Genomic DNA, 12,067 nt, shown 5'->3' with positions numbered 1-12,067 from the left:
TTTCCAAGATCGATTTCAAATTATTTTCATTGTTGGCTCAACCTCTTCGCTTTTCACTCTCCCGGAGTATCTCAACAATTTTGGTGGTGTTCCTCGTCGTCATTCTCAACATTTGAAGACCGAAGAAGAGTTTTCCTCTAAATCTTGTCCGTTCTCTAGAAGATTCATGGTTCTAGCTTCATGCCACCCTCATAATTGTTTTTGATTATGAGAATTATTTCATACTCATCCACAACATTTCATGAGTTCTTTCCTTTTCTATTCTCCGGAGGCCGTCATTTCGGAAGAATTCTTCGTTCTCACATTCCAGCTATCATTCTCCAATTACCCCGGCGCATTGTATAAGTATTATTTAATTAGTTCGCGATCTCTTCATTATCTTATACCTAGATTCACTCAAGTATCTTCGTTTGTTTTCTAATTCTTTCCAGCGATTCGTTCTCTTCTCTTCATTTGTTTTCATAGCCACGGTGGTTCGTTTAAGATTTTCACTTCCGTTCTTACCATATCAATTCATTCGTTCTTTCCAATCATACAGGTGGTTCATGAAGACCTTCCCAAGTTTTGCGCTATATCTCCCCTTAATCTTTTCCAACGCGAATAAGTAGTATGCAAATCCATTGCTTCTCATCAATTTCATTGATGAAGGATAAACATAACATAATTCTTATTCTTCTTTCATCAAGTTTATTAATTCCTTCATTCGGAGAATGTTCATGATGAATAATCTCTCGGTTCTAAGTTGTTCATTTTTTCTTTTCCGGAGTTCCAAGTTTTCTCGCTTGTCTCGTCACGAAGCTCCATCTAAACCATCGCAAGGCTTTATTCTTATTCTTTTCATCCCTTAATTCTATCTCATCATACTTTTGTTACCGGAGTTCACGATGGTTCGTTAAGGATTTAATTCATTCTTCAAGTGTTCGTCAAGATTCTTGTTGGAGCTCAAGATTCCTGACGTTGGACAAGGAAGACAACGTAATGGTTTATGTTTGTTCATATTCACATAGAAGTTATATTGTCATAGATCCTTCAACATGTGGTGCTTGCCCCCCATCTTTGCTAGCCAAAAATTCCGCACCAAGTAGAGATACTACTTGTGCATCCAAAACCCATAAACCCAAATCTTATTTTCAAGAGTCCACCATATCTACCTAGGGCTTGAGCAAGATCCCTAAGGTAAGTTGTCATCGGTGCAATAAGGCAATAAAAATTGCTTCTAAAAGTGTTAGATCATTTAGTGTAAGAGAAAATTGAGCGTTGTACGAACTTGTGATAGCAAAGAAATAAAAGCGACAAACTGCATAATAAAGGTTGCTATCCTAAGGGGCAATATAACGTGATGTTCTTTTGCACTAAGGGATTGAGCATACAAACAAAAAGCGCATGGCAACCTCTGCTTCCCTCTGCAAAGGGCCTACCTTTTACTTTTATGTATTTACTTTCATGCAAGAGTCAAAGTTTTTCTCTCTATTCCTTTTTATTCTTCTCTTTTGGCAAGCATCATGTGGTGAGGAAAGATCTAGGCACATATTCCAAAACCTCGGTGGGTTGTGCCCACCTCGATGGCCTCCCACACCCCTTCTTCGCCCTATAAATTGTCTAATATTCCAAAACCATCGGGGGTAACCCTAGATCAGAAGTTCCGCCGCCGGAAGCCTCTCTAGCCACGAGAAACCAATCTAGATCCCGTTCTGGCACCCTGTCGGAGAAGGAAATCATCACCAGTGGCCATCTTCATCATCCCGGCAGCCACCATGATGAGGAGGGAGTAGTCCACCCACGGGGTTGAGTGTTTGTACCAGTAGCTATTTATTTAATCTCTCTGTCTCTCTCTCTCGTGTTCTTCAGATGTCACGATCTTGATGTATCGCGGGCTTTGTTAATATAGTCGGATCATATGGTGTTTCTCCCTCTCTATCTTGTAGTGATGAATTGAGTTTTCCCTTTGAGATTTCATTTTAACGGATTGAATACTTTTATGGATTTGAGAGCACTTGATATATGTCTTGCATATGGATACCCATGGTGACAATGGGGTATTTTATTGATTCACTTGATATATGTTTTGGCACTCAACTCGCGGATTCCCGAGGTGACATTGGGGTAATATACGCACAGGGGTTGATGCATGTTCTTGTCTTTGTTTCTTCGGTAGAAGTCTTGGGGCACTCTTTGAGGTTCTTTGTGTTGGATTGAGTATTATGAATCTAAAGTTATTTGGTGTTATTTTAGTACGAACTCTTGGATAGATCGATCAAAAAGAGTAGCTTCGAGGTGGTTTCATACCCTACAAACGATTTCTTCTTATGTTCTCCACTAGATACGAACTTTGGAGTGATTCTTCATCGCACTTTGAGGGATGGTTATATGATCCAATTATATTAGCATTGTTGAGAGATTGCACTAGCAAAAGTACGGACCCTAGGCCTTGTTTTCAAGCATTGATACCGTTTGTGCTCCGTTTTATCAATTGCTACCTTGCTGTTTTTTATTGTTCCTATTAAAAAACCAATATCTACTATCATTACTACACTTTTATCACCATCTCTTCGCCGAACTAGTGCACCTATACAAATTCCCATTGAATTTGCTGTGTTGGGAACACAAGTACTTTTAATTATTTGGTTGCAGGGTTGTTTGAGAGAGACCATCTTCATCCTACACCTCCCACGGATTGATAAACCTTAGGTCATCCACTTGAGGGAAAATTGCTAATGTCCTACAAAACTCTGCGCTTGGAGGCCAGATACGTCCATTTTGCATCATGTTTTCTTACTGTTATTTATAATGTTTTTATCCATAATAATGCTTTTTGGAGTAATTCTAATGCCTTTTCTCTCATAATATGCAAGGTATACACAAAGAGGGAGAATTCCGGCAGTTGGAAATTTGGACCTGAAAAAGCTACGTCAGGCTACCCATTCTGCACAACTCCAAATGAGCTGAAACTTCACAAGGATTTGTTATGGAATATATATAAGAATTATTGGAGCAAATAACTACCAGAGGGGGCCCACTAGGTGGGCATAACCCACCTGGGCGCGCCAGGGAGCCCAGGCCCACTTCTGGTGCCCATCTTCTGGTGAATATGTCATTTTGACCTAGAAAAAATAAGGAGAGGACTTTCAGGATGGAGCGCCTCCGTCTCGAGGCGGAACTTGGGCAGGAGCACTTTTGCCCTCCGGCGGAGCGATTCCGCCAGGGGCACTTCCCTCTCGGAGGGGGAAATCATCTTCATCATCATCACCAACAACTCTCCCATCTTGGGGAGGACAATATCCATCAACAACTTCAATAGCACCATCTCATCTCAAACCCTAGTTCATCTCTTGTGTTCAATCTTGTTACTGGAGCTATAGATTGGTGCTTGTGGGTAACTAGTAGTGTTGATTACATCTTGTAGTTGATTACTATATGGTTTATTTGGTGGAATATTATATGTTCAGATGCAATATGCTATTTAATACCCCTTTGATCTTGAGAATGTTTATCATTTGTGAGTAGTTACCTTTGTTCTGGAGGTCACGGGAGAAATCATGTTGCAAGTAATCATGTGAACTTGATATGTGTTCGATATTTTGATAGTATGTATGTTGTGATTCCCTTAGTGGTGTCATGTGAACGTTGACTAAATGACACTTCACCATATTTGGGCCTAAGGGAATGCGTTGTGGAGTAGCAATTAGATGATGGGTTGCGAGAGTGATAGAAGCTTAAACCCCAGTTTTTGCGTTATTCCGTAAGGGACCGATTGTATCCAAAAGTTTAATGCTATGGTTAGAATTTATTCTTAATACTTTTCTCGTAGTTGCGGATGCTTGTGGGAGGGTTAATCATAAGTAGGAGGTTTGTTCAACTAAGAACAGCACCTAAGCACCAGTCCAGGCACATATCAAATTATCAAAGTAGCAAACACAAATCGAACCAACATGATGAAAGTGACTAGATGAAATTCCCGTGTATTCTCAAGAACACTTTGCTTATCATAAGAGACTGTTTTGGCATGTCCTTTGCCTCAAAAGGTGTAACATCCCAAAATTCTAAATTTTGGAATGTTATAATAAATAGATAGATTTTGATTCATTGTTTGATTGATTGAGTGAAATTGAGTGAAATTCGAAACTTTTTGAAAGTTAAATGAGAGGGAATAAAAGGACTTTCCCAAACTTTCATTTTTTGCTTTTATGATCTCCGTGAATTCAAATTCGTTTCACCACAAAACCCTGGAGAGAAGATGACATGACTTCTTCCATTTATTTAAATGACAAGGGGTGTTGAAAATATTTGAATTTCATTTGAAAATATTTCCAATTCTGAAACTTTATGCAACTCGATGATTTTCACGAGAGAAGATAAAATGACTTCTTCAAATTATATGAAATATGAGTTGAGAGTTTCAAAGATCAAATTTAAAGTCCTTTTTGGAAATTATTTTCAATTTGGAGTTATTTGGTTTTTATTCAAATTATTTTTCTCCAAAAATAAAATATATGGAAATGAGGGTAACATGATTCCCTACATCAGAAAATTGGAGATAAATAAATTTGAAAGCATTTGGTATTTTTAAAATAATTTTTATTGGATTTTATTATAGCAGTAGCACTTTTTGATTTATTTGAATTTTTGTGTATTTTATTTTATTATAGAAAAATGTTCACATTGTAGAAAATCTTTTTCTGAAAATTTTGTAATATTATATGCCTATATAATATTTTTTATTTATTTTGCTTTTATTCTTTTTGTTTGGAAAAGTGTTTTTAAAAAAATCCGCCGCCGACTGGGCCGGCTCAGGGCCCAGCCGACCGCGTTGCCAGCCCAACCCAGCCGACCGCGCCGTCTCCCTCCTCGCGGAGGAGACCGGCCGCCGCACGCCTCCCGAGCGCCGACCTCGGCGTTCGTGTCCGCCCCGGACTCTCCTTGCCCCTCCCGCAAGCCGTCCGCCGCCCCGGCCCTTAAATAGCGCGCTCCTCGCCCCGCGCCGCTCCTTGCTTTCCGTCGCCGCCGCATCTCGCGCGCACCGCATCGCCGCCGCATCTCCCGCAGCTTGCCGCCTCCCCTCGCCGCTCGCCTGCGCCACCGCGCCGCTCCCCGCGCTGCCCTTGCCCCTCGCCGCCGTTCTGCGCCGGAGCCGCCGCCTTGCCCCGCCCCACTCGCCGGAGCTCGATCGGATCCGCCGCTGCCGGTTTATTCTCGCGAACCGGTATAAACCGCCGCTCGACCCGGTTTTTCTTTTTGGTTTTTTTATTTTATTTTAATCGGTTTAGTTATTTAGGTTAGTTCAATTTGTGGACGTTCGTCCGTTAGGTTCGGTAGCAAACGATTTCGTTCGTTAGCGTTCGGTAACGAACGCTCGCTATTTGGACTTTTTCCTTTTATTTTAGTTTTCTGCCAGGGACCCGTTTGTGAATATTTTATTTACAGATTGGCCCCTGTGTTTCAAACGATTACTACTTTTTACTCGTTAGTCCAAATCCAACGAAACCAATGCCCACTTCTTCATGATGATCCCCTCTATCCAGTAAAACAACTTGAACATGTTTTTGAAAGTTTTAAAATTTGAATTCAAACAGATTTGTATTCAAACTTCGTTTGATCATAACTTGAGTTTTATACCTCCGATTGAGTTGATTCTTTTTGCAAATTAAAGCTCTTGACCTAAACTTTCTGATAAGGCCAAATTCACATAGTTTTGGTACTGTTAGAAACTGTTTTATGTTGCAAGAGTTATTTGATTGGTTTTGATGCTTTCCGAATTGTCTTCTTCGTTCTTCCCGATCTTTTGAGTGATTGCTTATGTGTGGTTACTATTGCTTGCTTACGATAGATTGACCGGAGTGTGACGAGTAGAACTATCAAGAGTGTTGAGTGCAAATCATCTTCATCAACATTGCAGGCAAGTTCACACTTAGATCATATCCCTTACCCAGTTTTTATGCATTAGTTTCACCCTCAAACGTTGCATGAGTAGGATTGATAACATGTGGGTATTGGGAAGTAGTTGATGAGGTAGGAACCTATTGCCCTGCATTCAAACCTTGGGAGTTACTACTACGTTATGCTTATATTGCTATGTTATGCTCGTAGACGTGGATTGGGTTCGAGTGTATTCCATGACAGATGTGAGATTGTTTACTTAATGGTTCAACTTAAGGTGGATACTTTAATACACATCTGGGTGGATTGGTTGCGGGCACCTGGAGAATCCAGTGTTGTCCTAAGATATCCTGGAGGACCTGTGTGATCATCCTACGGTTCGCCACCCAGGCTCAAAGGGATCATAAGATTATTCATGCTAGAAACTTCTATGTGCAGCCACAAGCTATTATGGGCTCTAGCATAGTTGAGTAGGTTGCATGAGCTCTTGAAGAGGTGGATCAGCAGGTAGAGGGATGTAGGTTGGTATGGTCTGCCCGGAGTAAAGAGTTAAGTTTTCTGAAAGACTGTGTCTCGGTCATCCGTTTCTCAAACACCATGTAGTGCGAGAAATCCAACGGAGGAGATCGAGTCTTGTGGGGAAAAGTGTGCAAACCTCTGCAGAGTGTACAAACTAATCATGATTAGCCGTGTCCCCGGTTATGGACATCTTGAGTATCTCGTTCTTGGATTATCATGTTGATCTCAACACTTTATTTAATTAATTTGATTGGGTTAATGACTATTATTTTGGGATTGAGTTGGAGGAACCTTCTCAATATTTATCAACCAACTTTGTAGTTAAATAAAATATATTCCTTTGCAGTAGGGAAAAATTGGCTTTTCGCAAAACATTTATAACCATAGAGCTTTTCCACCAGCCAAATATGCATGTAGTGATAGATATTATTCATCATTATCCTATGGTGTGAATTTGCCAGTACATTCAATGTACTGACCCTTTGTGGCTGCAACGTCTCATGTTGCAGGATCTTACGACGAGTAAGTGATACGTTAGGGTTACGATTTCTACACTCAACTTTGCCGTTGGTGTTGATGGGAATCCACAACCTTATTGTTACTTCCGCTATTTGGATTGAGGTAATAGTATTTACGTTATTTTATACATGTGATTTACCTCTGTTATAAATCCTCGAGTACTGTGTGTGTCAGCATACCGATCCAGGGATGACACTTAAGCACAGAGACTTGACCGTCTGAGGTCGGGTTGCTACAAGATGGTATCAGAGCACATGTTGACTGTAGGACGTGACCCCTAGAAACTAGCCAGCCCATAGGAAAGATTTTCTCTACAAACTCCATTTTCAAAAAGATCTTTTACCTCTCTTCTCTTTTGAGCATATTCAAATATTCCTTTTAGTGGGACTGTACCCCTTTCCCCTTTTGACCACGCGAAGAATTGACGGATGAGACCACTCCAAGAAGTACAAGATATCAGAGAACAAAGACCACGTCATAATGAACAGGATTTTACCATGTATTATAATGATGGAAACTACAACAGTTGAAGACTCCGAAGACTAGGAGAATTTGAAGGCTCTGAAAAATTTCCGGATTTGTATGACCTAGGAAGGCTACCCTTATGGAACTTGGCAGACTAAGGAAGCTGTCAATACCCGAGAGCAAGGTGTATCGGAGAAAGACTGGAACATGGAGCATTAGCACTCAAAGTTTTTGTCAAGAAAACCCTAAGACAGGAGATATAAATTATGGATTGAAAGCTCATGGCAGTAACATGGGCATAGACATGGCTAACCATGGTGTTATCGCCCGCTTATGCTATTGTCATCGTGCGGAGTTAAGCATGCATATCCATGGAAGGATTGGTTGGTAGAAGGCTGATCGAGCATCAATCAGTAAAAGATGAAGTTTTAACCTTAGCTGGTATATCACTAGGATCTTGAGCAGAAGTTAAGATGGACTTGCAGGAAGCCGTATTTGACAAGGAAGTATTTCATGAAGAACTTAGGACCCAGAAGTTGAAAGTAGCTAAACTGGAGGAGCAGAACCTCGAGAAACCGGAGATTCGTCAGGAACTAGACCATGGTTCATGCTAAGGATGTTGAAACCTAGAAGTTTGAAATGCAACTCCGAAATATTAAAGGACGTGGCAAGAGACTCCACGTCAACGGAGATGATCTGGCAAAAGAACTTGAGAAGGACAAGCACGATGGGAAGAAGCCAACGGAGACATGAACAAGACTTGAAGAGTTTGGCGACTTTGAAGATTTATAGACCATTAGAAGACCAAACCCCTGTTATATACCCATGTTAGATGTGACGTTTGTGAGTTGTCATTTGTTTGATGTTTTTTTTCGACAGCCACAAAATAAAAAAATCTGTCTTTTCAAAACTATTGTTTGTATTGTGTGCATCCCTCTCTATCTCTCTTATCCCACCCCAAAACCCATGGACCCCATAGAGGAGGAATGGAGATGAGCTTGTATTGTCTGGACCAATGAGTCAATTGGAGACAGACCGATGGATTCGGAACATGGAGGATCATATGGAGAATAACCCTATAGTCAGAAAGGATATGACCTAGCATGCTTTTTAGTGCCTTGAAAGAGGTGTTGCTAGTTGGTGGAGGATGTACCAAACCATCAATGGATGGCAAGGAGTAACCACTTGGGGAGAATTTAAGTTGACTCTGCTAAAGTCTCGGCTTGTGTCCCAGAAGTGGAAGCCTTATGGAAATGATATGGAGAAACCTGGTGCATGCAAGCTTTGTGGAGAAATAGGACATAACCATAAAGAACACCAGGATGAATACCCTCATAAGTAGGGGATTACCAAAGGAGTTAGCCGAGGATCTCAGGGAACTTCGCTTGGAGATAGTCCCCATAGGTTTTGTTGCAGCAATGGAAGTTCAGTCAACATTAGTGGGAAAGATTCGAGAAGCTCAGAAGGATGAGAAAGAGATTGCCGAGATAAAAGAGAGAATGAGCAAAGGAAAGGCCAAGGATTTTCGGGAGGATGAGCACGACACCTTATGGTTTGAGGATAGTGTACATGTACCCAATAATGCAGAGATCAGGAAGTTAATACTTCAAGAGGCCCACGATTCACCATACTCGATTCACCCCGGAAACACCAAGATGTATTTGGATCTGAAGGAGCGTTTCTGGTGGACAGGTATGAAAAGGGATATTGCCGAGTACGTAGCAGTATGTGATGTATGTCAGAGAGTGAAGGCAGAACAATAGAAGCCAGCAGAATTACTGCAGCCGATGCCGATACCTGAATGGATGTGGGACAAGCTTGGCATGGATTCCATCACTGGATTGCCCAGGACCCGGTCAGGGTATGATTCTATCTGGGTAGTAGTGGATCGTATGACCAAAGTGGCTCACTTTATCCCAGTGAAAACCACCTATACAAGTGCAAAGTTGACCAAGATATATATGACCAGGATCGCATGTCTGCATGGAGTTCCGAGGACCATCGTATCAGATAGAGGAACACAGTTTACTTCGAAGTTTTGGCATCAGTTGCATCAGACTTTGGGTACCAGGCTAGAGTTTAGTACAGCCTTTCATCCGCAAACAGATGGACAGATCGAGAGAGTCAATCAGATTCTGGAGGACATGTTGAGAGCTTGTGCATCATATTATGGATCCAGTTAGGATAATAATTTGCCTTACGCGAAGTTCTCATACAACAACAGTTACCAAGCCAGTGAAGATGGCCCCTTTCGAAGCTTTGTATGGGAGAAGGTGCAGGACACCGTTGATGTGGGATGAAGTTGGAGACCGTCAGTTGTTTGGACCAGATTTGATCAAAGAGTCAGAAGAAAGGGTTAAGTTGATTCGAGATAGACTAAAGGTAGCTCAGTCCAGGCAGAAGAGTTATGCAGACTCAAAATGCAAGGGGGTAGTCTATGACATCGGAGACAGAGCATATCTTCGTGTGCCACCTCTGCGAGGAGTTAAACAATTTGGAGTTAAGGAAAAGTTAGCCCCAAGATTTGTAGGACCATACCGAGTTTTGGAGCGTATGAGAGAAGTGGCCTAAAAGTTGGAGTTACCCGAAGGACTGTCAGGAGTTCATGATGTGTTTCACGTTTCCCCGATGAAGAAGTGCCATGCAGGGATGGCTGACATTCCCCTGTAAGGACACTGGATCCCTACAAAAGATGATGTTATTCCCCGAAGTGGATTTCGGACAAAATAAGTACGAGTTTTGTCTTGATATGTGGGATACCCCAAGAGTATGAAGGGATGAAGTACTATTGGATACAAGGAGGTAGAATGTTGGTAATAAGGAGCAATTGCAACTCCGTGATGAGTCTGAGTAATCCCGTCTGAGTTTGGTGCTAATAGAAGGAAGGGAGACAGTGCAATTGGATGGATTTAAGAATGCCAGGAAGTTGGCTGTTGGACTAAGGATCCGTTGCCCCGATGATGAGTTCAAGGTTCACAAGTGATGAAATGGGCCATAACCCACAGGCCCCAGGACCTGCTAAGAAGCAAGCACAATCTTGCTGAAGGAAAAACCCTGGAAGAGGATATGCTTTATCGACTGACGATCTATTAGGAGTAACGCAAAACCTGAGAGTTGTGAAGAAACGATAGATTTTTGCTGGCTTGCAGAATCCATGAATTTATTAGAACTTGGTTCGTCGACAAGAGAAATTCTGCAATGCTTGTGAGGATGACCAAGTGTTAGAAGGCGAGATTCGCTAAACCGTATATAAGGTAATGATTTGGGTGCGGGATGGATTGATCACCATACCGACTTACTCTTATTATTCGCCTTGCTATGTGGGATGGTAAATCTGAGTGACTTACCTATAGTAGAGAGACGATGATCAAACCTTGTTTAAACCTTAGAATGGTATGATAATTTTTCCCTTGTACACGGCAGTTGTTGCCAACCGTAGGTTATACGATGAGGTTCAACCCAGACCCATTTCCTGCAGGAGAAACCATAAATCATTGACCACCATGAGATATCGATAGTTGTTTAGTATTGGCGCCAGACCCGTCAGCTAAGAAGACCCAGTCATGGAAGAACCTTACCAAGATGAAAGGATAGAACTATTGAGGAAAAGGTTATGCCACTACCGGAAGAGCCCACAGAAGGAATTTTCCCGAGAATCTGAGAAGACCGGCCCTGTCAAGAATAAGGATGGAGTATATAAGCATGGATGGGACCGTAACGATGTTTCTAAGGGTGGTAGCACCCCAGATCCCCTGAGATGATCGATGGATTTTGAGAAGACCCCCAAACCTAACCTATTTCTTTCTAGCCTCTCCGAATCTCGAGGACGAGATTCATTTCAAGGGTGGTAGGTTTGTAACATCCCAAAATTCTAAATTTTGGAATGTTATAATAAATAGATAGATTTGATTGATTGTTTGATTGATTGAGTGAAATTGAGTTAAATTCGAAACTTTTGAAAGTTAAATGAGAGGGAATAAAAGGACTTCCCCAAACTTTCATTTTTGCTTTTATGATCTCCGTGAATTCAAATTCGTTTCACCACAAAACCCTGGACAGAAGATGACATGACTTCTTCCATTTATTTAAATGACAAGGGGTGTTGAAAATATTTGAATTTCATTTGAAAATATTTCCAATTCTGAAACTTTATGCAACTCGATGATTTTCACGAGAGAAGATAAAATGACTTCTTCAAATTATATGAAATATGAGTTGAGAGTTTCAAAGATCAAATTTAAAGTCCTTTTTGGAAATTATTTTCAATTTGGAGTTATTTGGTTTTTATTCAAATTATTTTTCTCCAAAAATAAAATATATGGAAATGAGGGTAACATGATTCCCTACATCAGAAAATTGGAGATAAATAAATTTGAAAGCATTTGGTATTTTTAAAATAATTTTTATTGGATTTTATTATAGCAGTAGCACTTTTTGATTTATTTGAATTTTTGTGTATTTTATTTTATTATAGAAAAATGTTCACATTGTAGAAAATCTTTTTCTGAAAATTTTGTTATATTATATGCCTATATAATATTTTTTATTTATTTTGCTTTTATTCTTTTTGTTTGGAAAAGTGTTTTTAAAAAAATCCGCCGCCGACTGGGCCGGCTCAGGGCCCAGCCGACCGCGTCGCCAGCCCAACCCAGCCGACCGCGCCGTCTCCCTCCTCGCGGAGGAGACCGGC

This window comes from Aegilops tauschii, chromosome 6 (assembly GCF_002575655.3).
Source record: "Aegilops tauschii subsp. strangulata cultivar AL8/78 chromosome 6, Aet v6.0, whole genome shotgun sequence".
Classification (NCBI taxonomy): Eukaryota; Viridiplantae; Streptophyta; class Magnoliopsida; order Poales; family Poaceae; genus Aegilops; species Aegilops tauschii.
The sequence above is the reverse complement of the archived record's forward strand: the minus strand, read 5'-3'. Positions refer to the sequence as shown.